Source organism: Pristiophorus japonicus, chromosome 12, assembly GCF_044704955.1.
Source record: "Pristiophorus japonicus isolate sPriJap1 chromosome 12, sPriJap1.hap1, whole genome shotgun sequence".
Taxonomy (NCBI): domain Eukaryota; kingdom Metazoa; phylum Chordata; class Chondrichthyes; family Pristiophoridae; genus Pristiophorus; species Pristiophorus japonicus.
Window position 1 is genome coordinate 149,883,546 of NC_091988.1, and position 12,997 is coordinate 149,896,542.

The following is a 12,997-nucleotide window of genomic DNA, read 5'->3' on the forward strand; positions in this document are numbered from 1 at the left end:
TTTCAGAGCTTAAAGCCTCGACAGCCGAAGGCACGGCCACCAATGGTTGAGTGTTTGAAATCGCGGATGTTCAAGAGGCCAGAATTAGAGGAGCACAGATATCTCGGAGGGTTGTGGGGCAGAAGAAGATTACAGAGATGAGGAGGGCCATGGAAGGATTTGAAAACAAAGATGAGAATTTTAAAATCGAGACATTGCTTAACCAAGAGCCAATGTAGGTCAGCGAGCTCAAGGACTTGGTGAGAGTTAGGACACGGGCAGCCGAGTTTTGGATAATCTCAAGTTTATGGAGAATAGAATGTGGGAGACCAACCAGGAGTGCACTGGGATAGTCAAGGCTAGAGTAACAAAGACATGGATGAGTGTTTCAGTAGCAGATGAGCTGAGGCAGGAGCGGAGACGGTGGAATTAGGCGATCTGAGTAATGATGCGGATACGTGGTCAGAAGCTCATTTCAGGGTCAAATATGACACCAAGGTTGCAAACAGTCTGGTCCAGCCTCAGGCAGATGCTAGGAAGAGGGATGGAGTCGGTCTCCATTTTGCAGTGACTCTTGAATGTCACATATCCTTTTTTTTACTATAAACCTCTCTAACTCTATAGTTAAGTTATGTTTGTGTGATGCTGGACATTTTTCACAAAACAAATACTTGCATAAATGTACAGAATAATGATTAATTTAAACAAAGAAAATCCAGACGTGTATGTGGTCCTTCACTGCAACTGGGCTTATGCATATCATGTGCGAAAGCAAAACCAATTCAGGGCTGTGCACCTATCTCTAATTCACCCTGATCATCAATTATTTTGTATAACTTTATCAGTGTATCAGTGTCAAATAATCTTGCAATTTAGATGCTTTCATTTTTTAATTCTTCTGAACTCAGTTTTCCAAACATTCCCATGCCAAACACACATTTGTTGCAAAATAATGCAAGGCAATTTTTTAGTCGAAGGTCATTCAACTGAAACAGAATTTTTAGTTCAGTGCTCTGTTCACAATAACAAAAACAGTGGTGGTATTGTATGTCTTTAAACTTATTGTCTGAAATATTATCTCACTCCTACAAAGAATTTATGTTGCCAGCTTTTGTTTCATGTTTTCATGGTACAAACACAGTATCATTCCAGTTCATTACTGACAAAAAATGCTCTCAATGTTGGAAAGATATACATGATATTTCTTTCTGAATTTTGAAACTGTTTCACTGTTATCTGTTCTTTACACTTCTTTGGCATAGGATCTTTTGTCTTAATTTTCTAATTTTTTCTTCCCATGGCTATTTAATTATTGTTAGGGAAATAGTTAAAATCTAAAAATAATTTCAATTCAATAAAAAGTGAAGCAACATACTAAAGGAGGTTTACATGCCATAGTAACAGGGGAGGAAATCCCTTAATAAATGGCAGTTTTCTTATTTTGGTTTGATACTTTATGCAGTGGAGCCCCTGCAGAAATATCCATTGAAAAAAAAAACTTTTATATTAGCTGTCCAGTATTTCAGATGATTCGTTTTGGTAGGCATGAGTTGACCTTATGTGGGCTGGGTAGATGATTTTCATTGTTGCCAAAGTTCTACTGCAAGTTCGCTTGAGAATTTATTTGTGTGTTGGAATTCCCCCCCCCCCCCCCCAAAGTGCCACACCAACTCCAGACACAATCTGACCAAGTGCTGCGGTTGGCAGTGACAGCTCCACCCTTGAGCAATAGTGTTGAATCTCAGAGTGCAGGTTGCAGCTCACAGCCGGTGAAACTGGCCGCTTGTGACAAGAAAGCTGGTCTGGGGAAGCACACGGGAGCAGTTGTCACTCGAGTTCCCTCTTGCTGTGTCTGGTTGCAGTCGGGTCTGTGCTGAGGACACTCAAACAAGAACTTACCGCAGGCAAGTCTTACCTCTTTTCTCCGCAGACTAAAAGCACCTTCTTCTGGAGAGGGACGTCCTGCCTCGCAAACTCGAGGGCCCTATTGGGGAATTTGAAACATTAGCAGAATGTGATTGAAGTCACGATATTTTCCGAAAGCTTCTTTTCCTTTAATATTAAGGCATATTTACTTTAAAGTACGATGTCTTGCCACAGCAAAAACAAGTGAGGTAAATGTTCACTTTCGTTGTCAGAAATGATGTTATCTTTGTTGGGAACAGTAATATTAACACTATTAGCGGTAATCGTTTTTTGAGGTGTAAGAGCACATTTTTCCCCCAAGTGTTCAACAAGTGTGAGTAGCGTGTCTTGTGCGCACGCGCAGGTGTTCCGCCGCAGGTTCATTCTCCATGTCCCTAATGTCTGTCAGTGAGTTGCTGACAGGGCGTTGCCTCTCTGCAGTAACTCAGCACATTACTCTCGCAGGTGTAGTTTTAAATGGCAGAAAGACTACCAGAATGTTACACAGTTCAACCTTGCTTTGTCTGCATTTGACATTTATAAAACTGCTTTCAAAATAACAATTAAACTTCATAATCATCACCAAAGACATGTGAGCTGACCGACGGAGGTGCAGAAAGTGCATCCAGGAGGGCGTTGAGCTCTTCGAGTCTCAACGCAAAGAGCGTGAAGAGGCCAAGCGCAAGCAGTGGAAGGAGCACGCGGCAAACCAGCCCCACCCCCACCCCCACCACCTTCCCTCGACGAATGTCTGTCCCACTTGTGACAGGGTCTGTGGCTCTCATATCAGACTGTTCAGCCATCAAAAGAACTCACTTAGGGAGTGGAAGCAATTCTTCCTCGATTCTGAGGGACTGCCAATGATGATGATTTTCAGACAAGGCCAGTTGGCATTCCAAGTAAAATATTAGGAAAACAGGAATGTGTTGCAAGGTTGTTACTCGTCAATGGATAGGTTTCCACTGCACCAAATGGAGGTTGAAATTAAAGGAACTGATTTAAAAAAATAGCATCAGCAGGCAAAGCTGTGGAAAAGGAAGTTATTAGCACTACCTTTCTCATTATTAAAATAATGCTAATGGAGGGCTTAGCACCAATTGGCAATATTTTCTGTTCAGTGCAATTAATGATCTCCATTGCCACCCATAACACCAGGCCCAAGTTAGAGTTACTGCATTTTTGATAGGTAAACATGTTGGCAGCAGTATAGCTGCAATATTTGCTGTCTTGCATTGCCGAAGGAACTGCAGGAACACAAGAAGTATTTATCTGTCCGTAATGGAAAAGCAATGCTGCAAAAGCTGAGGCTCTCCAGGAAGGTGACTACTGACCTCTGCCTCATACTGAAGGTTGAGCTTCAGGCAGAGTCTTCAGTCAGTACTAGCCTCCCTGTGGTTGCCAAGGTAGCGACATCTCTCAGTTTCTATGTTACTTGTAGCTTCCAGGTCCCAATAGAGTTCTGTTATTTTAATATGCATAGGGTATGAAAGCAAATGTTTTAGAATGTGTATGTTAATGCCTGCCTCCCAAGGAGTTCCCATAATTCATACATTGTCCACAAACCAAACATTACTGAGCTTTTTCCAAGGAGTGGAGGGAAGGCTTGATGACTAGATGATAATGACTATATCTTGCTCCAGTGGTTCATGATACCTCTCTATAACTGGTATGCCAAGGTATAAATCCATTTCAACAGCGCCCATATGCAGATCAGAGTGCTGATCGAGTACTGAAGTAGTTCTTCAGGTTCTTGGACTACTTTATCCCCCACCCTAACCACTTGTCTCAGGCTGAACCAGACTATTTGCAATTTAAGGCATCCTAAGAAATACCAAGCTCAGGTGTTGATCCCATCACCTAGAGGACTTTATTCCACTTTTGTAAAATCACCTGCCTCTGGCCCTACCTCATCCATTTGCCACTGAAAGCCTCATCCATGCTTTTGTCACCTTCAGACTTAATTCTCAAGCTTGGCATTTCATCCTCCACCCTCCATAAACTTCAGCTAATCCAAAACCTTGCTGCCTGTAATCCATCAGACTCAAGTCCTGCTCACTTCTGTCCTCACTGACCTACATTAGCGCCTGGCCAGTCAACACCTCAAATTTTAAATTTTCATCTTTGTGTTCAAATCGCTTCATGTCCTTGCCCAATCTTAACTCTGCAACCCCCCACCAAACTTTCCACTCCTGATTGTGACCTGTTGTGCACCCTTCCCTCCCTTTGCCTTCCATTAGCAGCCATACTTTCAGCCACCTAGGCCCATGATCTGAATCCCCCCCCAAGCTTTCCGCTCTCCACTTTCACTGTCAGGCTGTGATTTTGCCTACTAAGGCGAGGTAGGTGACGGGCTGCGACCGCTTTCCTGGCTTCATGCCAGCTTCCCCCACGACGTTTCCTTGATGTGGCTTGTTAAGCCCGCCCTGTGAGGTTCCCGGCCAATTAGAAGGAAGCGGGTCTGATGACATCACGTGGTGACGTGCCATCAGCCAGTTTCCTTAAAAGGGACCATGTCCACATTCATTTTGACAGTTGTGCTGTTAGTGCTCTGCAGCATTGGGGTGCTGCAAACACAATCACTGCAGAGATGCACGGCTGTACCCAGCATCTCCCATGACTCCATCCAGATGCTTATGGAGGGAATCACAGTACAGGGAGGTTCTCTCCCTTCCCCCAATGGATAGGAGAAAACTCCCCAGGAGACCAATGCAGCCTGGTTGCACATTGCACAGAAGGGCACAAGCAGGGATGTCGTCAGGAGGATCAGGCTGCAGTGGCGCAAACCTTTCAATGATCTCAGTAGACCACACACTCAATCTCATCCTGCTGTGCCACTCATCACATCCCCATCACTCTGCCTTCCCTACCCCTGCACATCCTTACTCACACCAACTTATCTTGCACCTCCACCCATCACTATCTTCATTATCACATCCCCATCTCACTACCCACCCCTCACCCTCACCCAATCATACACACAAGGGTAGGCACTTGGGTGTTTTAGCCAATGTAAAGTTTTTGTTGATGTGTTGGCAGACATTGAAATCTTTATTTTCGAAACTTTGCATACTTGGACAGATGTGTATGTTCCTTCGGAAGTGGCTTAATGAGTTGCAGTAAATGGTGAGACATAAGGGTACCCCCCACAATGCTGATGTGTGAAAGGGCAATGCAAGAATGCTTTATGCTGCTGGGGTGGGGTGGCAACAACCTGGTGCATCATGTGTACAGCGTCAAGTGAAGTCAATCCAGCCATGGTGAGGCCATCCCTGGCAGCAATGTGGTTGGGTGCTGATGCCCTGTGTCCTGTGCTGCATCAAGTGATTGCGGAGAAGGTTGGTGTTGCTGTTGATGAAGCTGGTGTGTTTAGTGATGTTGGTGTTGGGGCTGATTGTGGTGGTATTCTGAGGACCAAGGTAAGATTTTTTCCAAGGGTACTGATGCTGCTGGAATAGATGGCAGGTGAGGTTGAGATGACAAAAGCAATCTGTCAATGGTGAGAGAGGTTGCTCCAAGGAGGTGAAAGTGGATAGAAAGTTTACATCAAACACTTCCAACCTTCCTTAAGCTGAAAAGTGTATTCCAAACCCTGAAGGCTCCGGCTTCTAAGATTGGTAAGTGAACAGCTGTGACATGTTGGCTTTTAGACCAGTGTTGCAGCTGTTACCAATTCAGAGGAATGGAGACTCATGGATAACCCAACCAACTTACCAGACGTGATCCTCGAGCACCGTGAAACGCATCAAAAACCTGGAAAAATAGTATGTAGATGGTAAAATGCTGTTTAAGTACTTTTTAACAATGTTAATTGGCTCACCCGTCACTGAGTGTCGGTTCTGTAAAGCGCGGGCAGACCCAGCACTTGGGAAACTGACACGGAGATGGGTTCACAGCAAAATCCTGCCCCGCTGTCAATCTTTTAGATTTTGACAGCGGACCGGTCTCCAAACCCGCCCTCTGAGCGCCGGCAAAATCCCTGCCCTAGACTCTGCTTAAAACCCACCTCTTTAACCAAGTTCAACTTTCTAATATTTTCTCCATTGGCTCAGCATTTATTTTTGATTATGTCTCTGAAGCTTCTCGTGATGTTTCTCTGTGTTAATAGTGCTATATAAATGCATGTTGTTGTTCAGTGACTCATTGATCTATGCTGCAAAGAAGGTTAGCAAAGTAATTATAATCTATGTTGCAATCTCCATGATATCGCCATTGACAAGATTGGAAAGAATGAAATAACTTGCATTTATATAGCACCTTTCTTGACCTCAAGGTGGCCCAAAGCACTTCACAGCAAATTAAATGCTTTATAGTCATTGTACTGAGGAACTGCAGCAGGCAATTTGTGCTCAGCTGGAACATAACATAAGAAATAAGAGCAGGAGTAGGCCATTTGGCCCCTCGAGCCTGCTCCGCCATTTAATAAGATCATGGCTGATTTGATCCTGGACTCAGCTCCACTTCCCCACCCACTCTCCATAACCCTTCACTCCCTTATCATTCAAAAATCTGTCTGTCTCCACCTTAAATATATTTAAAGACCCAGCCTCCACAGCTCTCTGGAGTAAAGAATTCCAAAGATGCACGACCCTCAAAGAAGAAGTTTCTCTATTTCTGTTTTAAATGGGGGAACCCCTTATTCTGAAACTATGCCTCTAGTTCTAGATTCCCGCATGAGAGGAAACAGCCTCTCTGTATATACCCTGTCAAGCACCCTCAGAATCTTATATGTTTCAATAAGATCACTTCTCAGTCTTCTGAACTCCAGTGAGTATAGGTTCAACCTGCTCAACCTTTCTTCATATGACAACCCTTTCATTTCAGGAATCAATCTCGTGAACCTTCTCTGAACTGCCTCCAATGCAAGTATATCTTTCTTAAATAAGGAGACCAAAACTGTACACAGTACTCCAGGTGTGGTCTTAAGAACACCCTGTACAGTTTGATCAGGACTTCCCTACTTTTATACTCTATCCCCCTTGCAATAAAGGCCAACATTCCATTTGCCTTCCTGATTACTTGCTGTACTTGCATTCCTATTTTTTTTTGTATTTCATGTACAAGAACCCCCAGATCCCTCTGTACTGCAGCATTTTGTGATCTCTCCCCACTTAAATAATAATTAGCTTTTTTATTTTTCCTACCAAAGTGGATAACCTCACATTTCCCACATTATAGTCCATCTGCCAAATTGTTGCCTACTCACCGAGCTGATCTATATTCCTTTGTAGATTGTTTGCATCCTCCTCACAACTTGTTTTCCCACCTATCTTTGCTGATGATACAAATTTGGCTACATTGCAGTCAGTCCCTTCATCCGAGTCAGTAATATAAATTGTAAATAGTTGTGGCCCCAGCACTGATCCCTGTGGCACCCCACTAGTTACAGTTTACCATTCTGAAAATGACCCATTTATCCCAACTCTCTATTTTCTGTTAGTAAGCCAAACCTCTATCTACACTAATATATTACCCCCAATCCAGTGAGCTTTTATCGTGTGCGGTAACCTTTTATGTGGCATCTTATCGAATGTTTTCTGGAAATCCAAATACATGACATCTACTGGTTCCCCTTTATCCACTCGATTTGTTACATCCTCAAAGAACTCCAGCAAATTTGTCAAACATGATTTCCTCTTCATAAAAACATGCTGACTCTGCTTGACTGCATTATGATTTTCTAAATGTCCTGCTACTACTTCATTAATGACAGACTCTAGCATTTTCCCAACGACAGATGTTAGGCTAACTGGTCTATAGTTTCCTGCTTTCTGTCTCCCTCCTTTCTTAAATAGGGGCGTTACATTTGCAGTTTCAGTCCGCTCGGACCTCTCCAGAATCCAGGGAATTTTGGTAGATTACAAGCAATGCATCCTTTATCTCTGCAGCCACTTCTATTATGTCCCTAGGATGTAAGCCATCAGGTCCAGGGGACTTGTCCACCTTTAGTCTCATTAATTTGCCTAGTACCTTATCTCTAGTGATAGTGCTTGTGTTAAGTTCCCCCCCCCCCCCCCCCCTCCAAATAGCTCCTTGATCATCAATTATTGAGATTTTTTAGTTTCTTCTACCGTGAAGACCGATACAAAATATTTGTTCAAAGTCTCTGCAATTCCGTTTCCCATGATTAATTCCCCAGTCTCATCCTCTAAGGGAGCAACATTTGCTTTAGTTACTCACTTCCTTTTTATATACTTGTAGAAGCTCTTAGTCAGTTTTTATATTTCTTGCTAGTTTACTCTCATAAGCTATCTTCTCTGTCTTTATCATTTTTTTTTTTATAGTCGTCCTTTGCTGGTTTCTAAAAATTTTCCCAATCCTCTGGCCTTCCACTATTCTTCACAACATTGTATGCCTTTGTTTTCAATTTGATACCATCCTTTACTTCCTTCATTAGCCAGGGATGGTTCATCCTTCTCAGAGTCTTTTTTTGTGTCAGGTGAAATATATCTTTGCTGAAAGTTATAAAATATCATTAAATGTTTGCCACTGCTTTTCTACAGTCTTACCCCTCAATATATTTTCCCAGTCCATTTTAACCAACTCTGCCTTCATACCTTTGCAATGACCTTTATTTAAGTTCAGGACACTAGTTTGAGACCTAGCTTTTTCACCCTCAAACTGAACTTGAAATTCTACCATGCTATGATCACTCATCACAAGAGGATCCTTCACTATGAGATCATTAATTAATCCAGACTCGTTACACTTTACCAGATCTAAAATAGTCTGCCCCTGGTTGGTTCCACAACATATTGTTCCAAGAAACCATCCCACATACACTATGAACTCTTCCTCAAGGCTACCTTTGCCAATTTGATTTGTCCAATCAATATGAAGATTAAAATCACCCGTGATTATTTCCGTACCTTTCTTACAAGCCTCCATTATTTCTTGATTTATACTTTATCCTACAGTGTGGCTATTGTTTGAGGGCCTATAGGCTATGCCCACCAGTGACTTTTTTCCCCCCTTATCTCCACCCAAACTGATTGTACATGTTGATCTTCTGAGTCAGTATCATTTCTCACTACTGCACTGATCTTATTCTTTATTAACAGAGCTACCCCACCACCTTTTCGTTTCTGCCTATCCTTAAGAAATGGCAAATGCCCCTGAATATTCAGTTCCCAGCCTTGGTCACCTTGCAACCATGTCCCTGTAATGACAATCAAATCATACCCATTTATGCCGTCAACTCATCTATCTTGTTATGAATGCTTTGTGTGTTGAGATATAGAGCATTTAATTTAGTCTTGTGTATATACTCTGTCCCTTCCCGTCACACTCTGGTTATTACCCCCATCGCTACCCTACACTTTTGCCTTCTCCTTTCTCTGACTTTTTTAAGTTCCGCTCACCGGATCCCTTCCCTTCCCCCCTCACTATTTAGTTTAAAGTCCTATCTACAACTCTAGTTATTTGATTCGCCAGGACACTGGCCCCAGCCTGGTTCAAATGAAGTCCGTCCCAACAGAACAGCTCCCTCCTATCCCAGTACTGGTGCCAGTGCCCCATGAATTGAAACCCATTCCTCTCACAATAATCTTTGAGCCACGCGTTCATCTCTCTGATCCTATTTACCCTATGCAAATTTGCTCGTGGCTCAGGTAATAATCCAGAGATTATTACCTTTGTGGTTCTGCTTTTAATTTAGTCCCTAGCTGTTCATACTCCCTCAGCAGAACCTTTTTGTTTGTCCTACCTATGCCATTGGTACCTACGTGGACCACGACAACTGGATCGTTCCCCTCCCACTCCAAGTTCCTCTCCAGCCCAGAGGAGATGTCCTTAACCGTGGCACTGGGCAGGCAACACAGCCTTCGGGACTCGCCTAACTATACTGTCCCTTACCAAATTTCATTTTACTCCCCCCTCTTGAATGGCCCCCTGTACCACGATGCTGTGGTCAGTTTGCTCATCCTCCCTGCTCTCGTCCACACAGGGAGTAAGAATCTTGTACCTGTTGGACAAGAGCAATGGCCGAGGCTCCTCCATCACTCCATCCTAGATCCCCATACCAGCCTCTTGCAAATTCTAGGTCCGTTATGTATACCAGGAACAAGAGGAATCTTGGCACAATGCCTGCGGTGCATCACTCAGTATTTCTTTCTATTGTGAAGTAGCAATAGCCTGCAGTTACCCGATGATCTAGAGGAACTAAAACACAAGGAGGATGAGTAATTTCTGTCTACTGAATATGCCAACTATTTTGAACTAAGCAGAGTCAAGAGTTATGGGGAAGGGGCAGGAAAGCAGAGTTGAAGCCAAGATCAGATCAGCCATGATCTTATTGAATGACAGAAGGCTTGAGGAGCCAAACATTTATTCTGCATTCTGTGTCTCCCTGTGCAGATTCCAGTTTGTGTATCATTGTGTTTCTCTGCCTATTCTGCTTTTGTTGTTTAGAGTCCATGTGCAGAACTATAATGGTATGATAAAACAGTGCATTAATGTGCACAGGCTTTTGTGGCTAATTATGGAAATAGTTTCAATAAGCATACAAGTGAGATGGCTTTACTGTATTGTGGATACTGCCATAATCTTATGGTCTGAGCATTACTTCAGTACTAATCTACATCTAGTTGTTGTAATTCCCAGGGGTATACCATGGGTTGGTGGCTGTGATGCAGAGGGCCCTCTAGTGGTGATAATTCTGATGCAACAGAATCAGTCTCAGTCGCTTCGTGGGGTGTCACCCCAAAATCCTCAGGTCCGAGGTGCGTTCCATTATGCTGGGCTTGATGTTGGCACAGAACTGCCACCACCATGAGAGCCAACTAGCAAACCCTGACCTCCATCTCGCCTCACACTGTTGGGGGATATGGACTTATAATATGCAATCTTCTGCTTCAGCCCAATATGGCACATCGGTCATTCCTCCTACATGTCTAGCTCTGCTGCTTACGATAAACTTTGTCTATAAGAAGCAAAAAATATAATTGAGTAAAATGATAATGAAGAAAGAAAGACTTGCATTTATATAACACCTTTCACGACCACCAGATGTCCCATTGCACTTTACAGCCAATGAAATACGTTTGAAGTGTAGTCACTGTTGTTATGCAGGAAATGTGGCAGCTAATTTGCACACAACAAGCTCCCACAAACAGCAATGTGATAATGACTAGATAATCGGTTTTAGTGATGTTGATGGAGGGATAACTATTGGACAGGACACCAGGGATAACTCCCCTGCTCTTTGAAATAGTGCCATGGGATCAGTTAAGTCAGCCTGAGGTTGATTTGCCCCATTGACTTGGTCAGCACTCAGTCAAGCATTTGCACATCATATTTGGCTAATGTCGTGATAGCGACATGACATTACAAGCAGCTTCCAATATATGGTCATAGTCCCCATCCCTCCTTTTATATATGACATTTAACTATTATTGTTACCTTACCTTTGTGATTTTCCATAGGTTATTATATTCCTTGCATACTTCATCCATGATATATATCTCCATGGATAGGTCTTTCAAAGTGCCACCACAGGCACGATGGGCCGAATGGCCTCCTACTGTGCTGTAAGATTCTATATCCAGGGGATTGGGGATGCCATTCACCTTCCCTGCAACATCTTGAGATGCATACTGCCAGTTGGCCTTGTGTAAATTTGTTAAAGATCAGTTCACGTCTCCAAAAACATAAGAAATAGGAGCAGGAGTAGGCTGCACCGCCATTCAATATGACCATGGCTGATCAGATCATGGACTCAGCTCCATATCCCCACCTGTTCCCCATAACCCTTTATCGTTTAAGAAACTGTCTATTTCGGTCTTAAAATTTATTCAATGTCCCAGCTGCCACAGCTCTCTGAGGCAGCAAATTCCACAGATTTACAACCCTCAGAGAAGAAATTCCTCTTCATCTCTGTTTTAAATGGGCAGCCCCTTATTCTAAGATCATGCCCTCTAGTTCTAATCTCACCCATCAGTGGAAACATCCCCTCTGCATCCACCTTGTCAAGCCCCCTCAATCTTATACATTTCAATAAGATCACCTCTCATTCTTCTGAATTCCAATGAGTAAAGGCCCAACCTACTCAACCTTTCCTCATAAGTCAACCCCCTCATCCCCAGAATCAACCTAGTGAACCTTCTCGGAACTGCCTCCTTTCGTAAATATGGAAGCCAAAACTGCACGCAGTATTCCAGGTGTGGCCTCACCAATACTTTATATAGCTGTAGTAACACTTCCCTGCTGTTATACTCCATCCCTTTTGCAATAAAGGCCAAGATTCCACTGGCCTTCCTGATCACTTGCAGTACCTGTATACTAACCTTTTGTGTTTCATGTACAAAATCCCCCCAGGTCCCACTGTACTGCAGCACTTTGCAATCTTTCCCCATTTAAATAATAACTTGCTCTTTGATTTTTTTTCTGTCAAAGTGCATGACTTCACACTTTCAACATTATAATCCCATCAACTAATTCTGAAATAATTTACTGAAAGAGCCTGACAGTAAAACAGATTTTTATTCTGCAGCCCTGTGCATTAGTTTCTACTGAATTCCACCCTCCACAGCACTGTTCACTTTTGCAGCTGCTACTTAAATAGTTAAATGACTATTAAACCACTTGAGAATTGTGAAATCCACATGATCATAGTGTCCTGGCCAATATTGATCGATCAACCAACACACTAAAACAAATTGGATTCATTCATCGATTGCTGTTAGTGGCCAGCTGCTGTGTGCAAATTGGCTGCTTCATTTCCTTACATTGCAACAGTGACACCTTAAAACTACTTCATTGGCTGTGAGAAACTTTGGTTTATCCTGAGGTCATGAAAAGCATTATATAAATGCAAGTTTTTCTTCTGTAATTTGGAACTGTTTGGAATTAAGTTTAATGCCGATGTGCATAAATATTGCTTGCAGTGAAAAACAAGGGATATATAATCAGGAAGAATTTCAGCATTAATTAAGTCAAAAATTTACATTATTAACACTAAAGAAATAAAAGTAGAAAACAACTCCTCAAGAGGTTGAGATGACAGAAATCGAGAGAGAGAGCGAGAAGCAAGAGCTTCACACTAAAAATGAGTACTCAGGTGACTGATGAACTCATTTTAAACAGTGGAAGATGCCTGTACGTGAATTATTTTAGCTGG

At 42.7% G+C, this 12,997-nt stretch overlaps 1 protein-coding gene across 2 annotated transcripts in view; it reads left to right on the forward strand.

Annotated features, from left to right (window-relative positions):
- Nucleotides 1–1,658: 1,658 nt before the first annotated feature.
- Nucleotides 1,659–12,997, forward strand: part of bcas1 (brain enriched myelin associated protein 1) — a 187,070-nt gene continuing 175,731 nt past the window's right edge. The window contains exon 1 of one of the 2 annotated variants that reach the window (XM_070896043.1): nucleotides 1,659–1,883. The gene's annotated coding sequence lies outside the window, so the exon portion shown is untranslated. The remainder of the gene's footprint in view (nucleotides 1,884–12,997) is intronic. The other variant, XM_070896042.1, reaches the window with a different exon arrangement.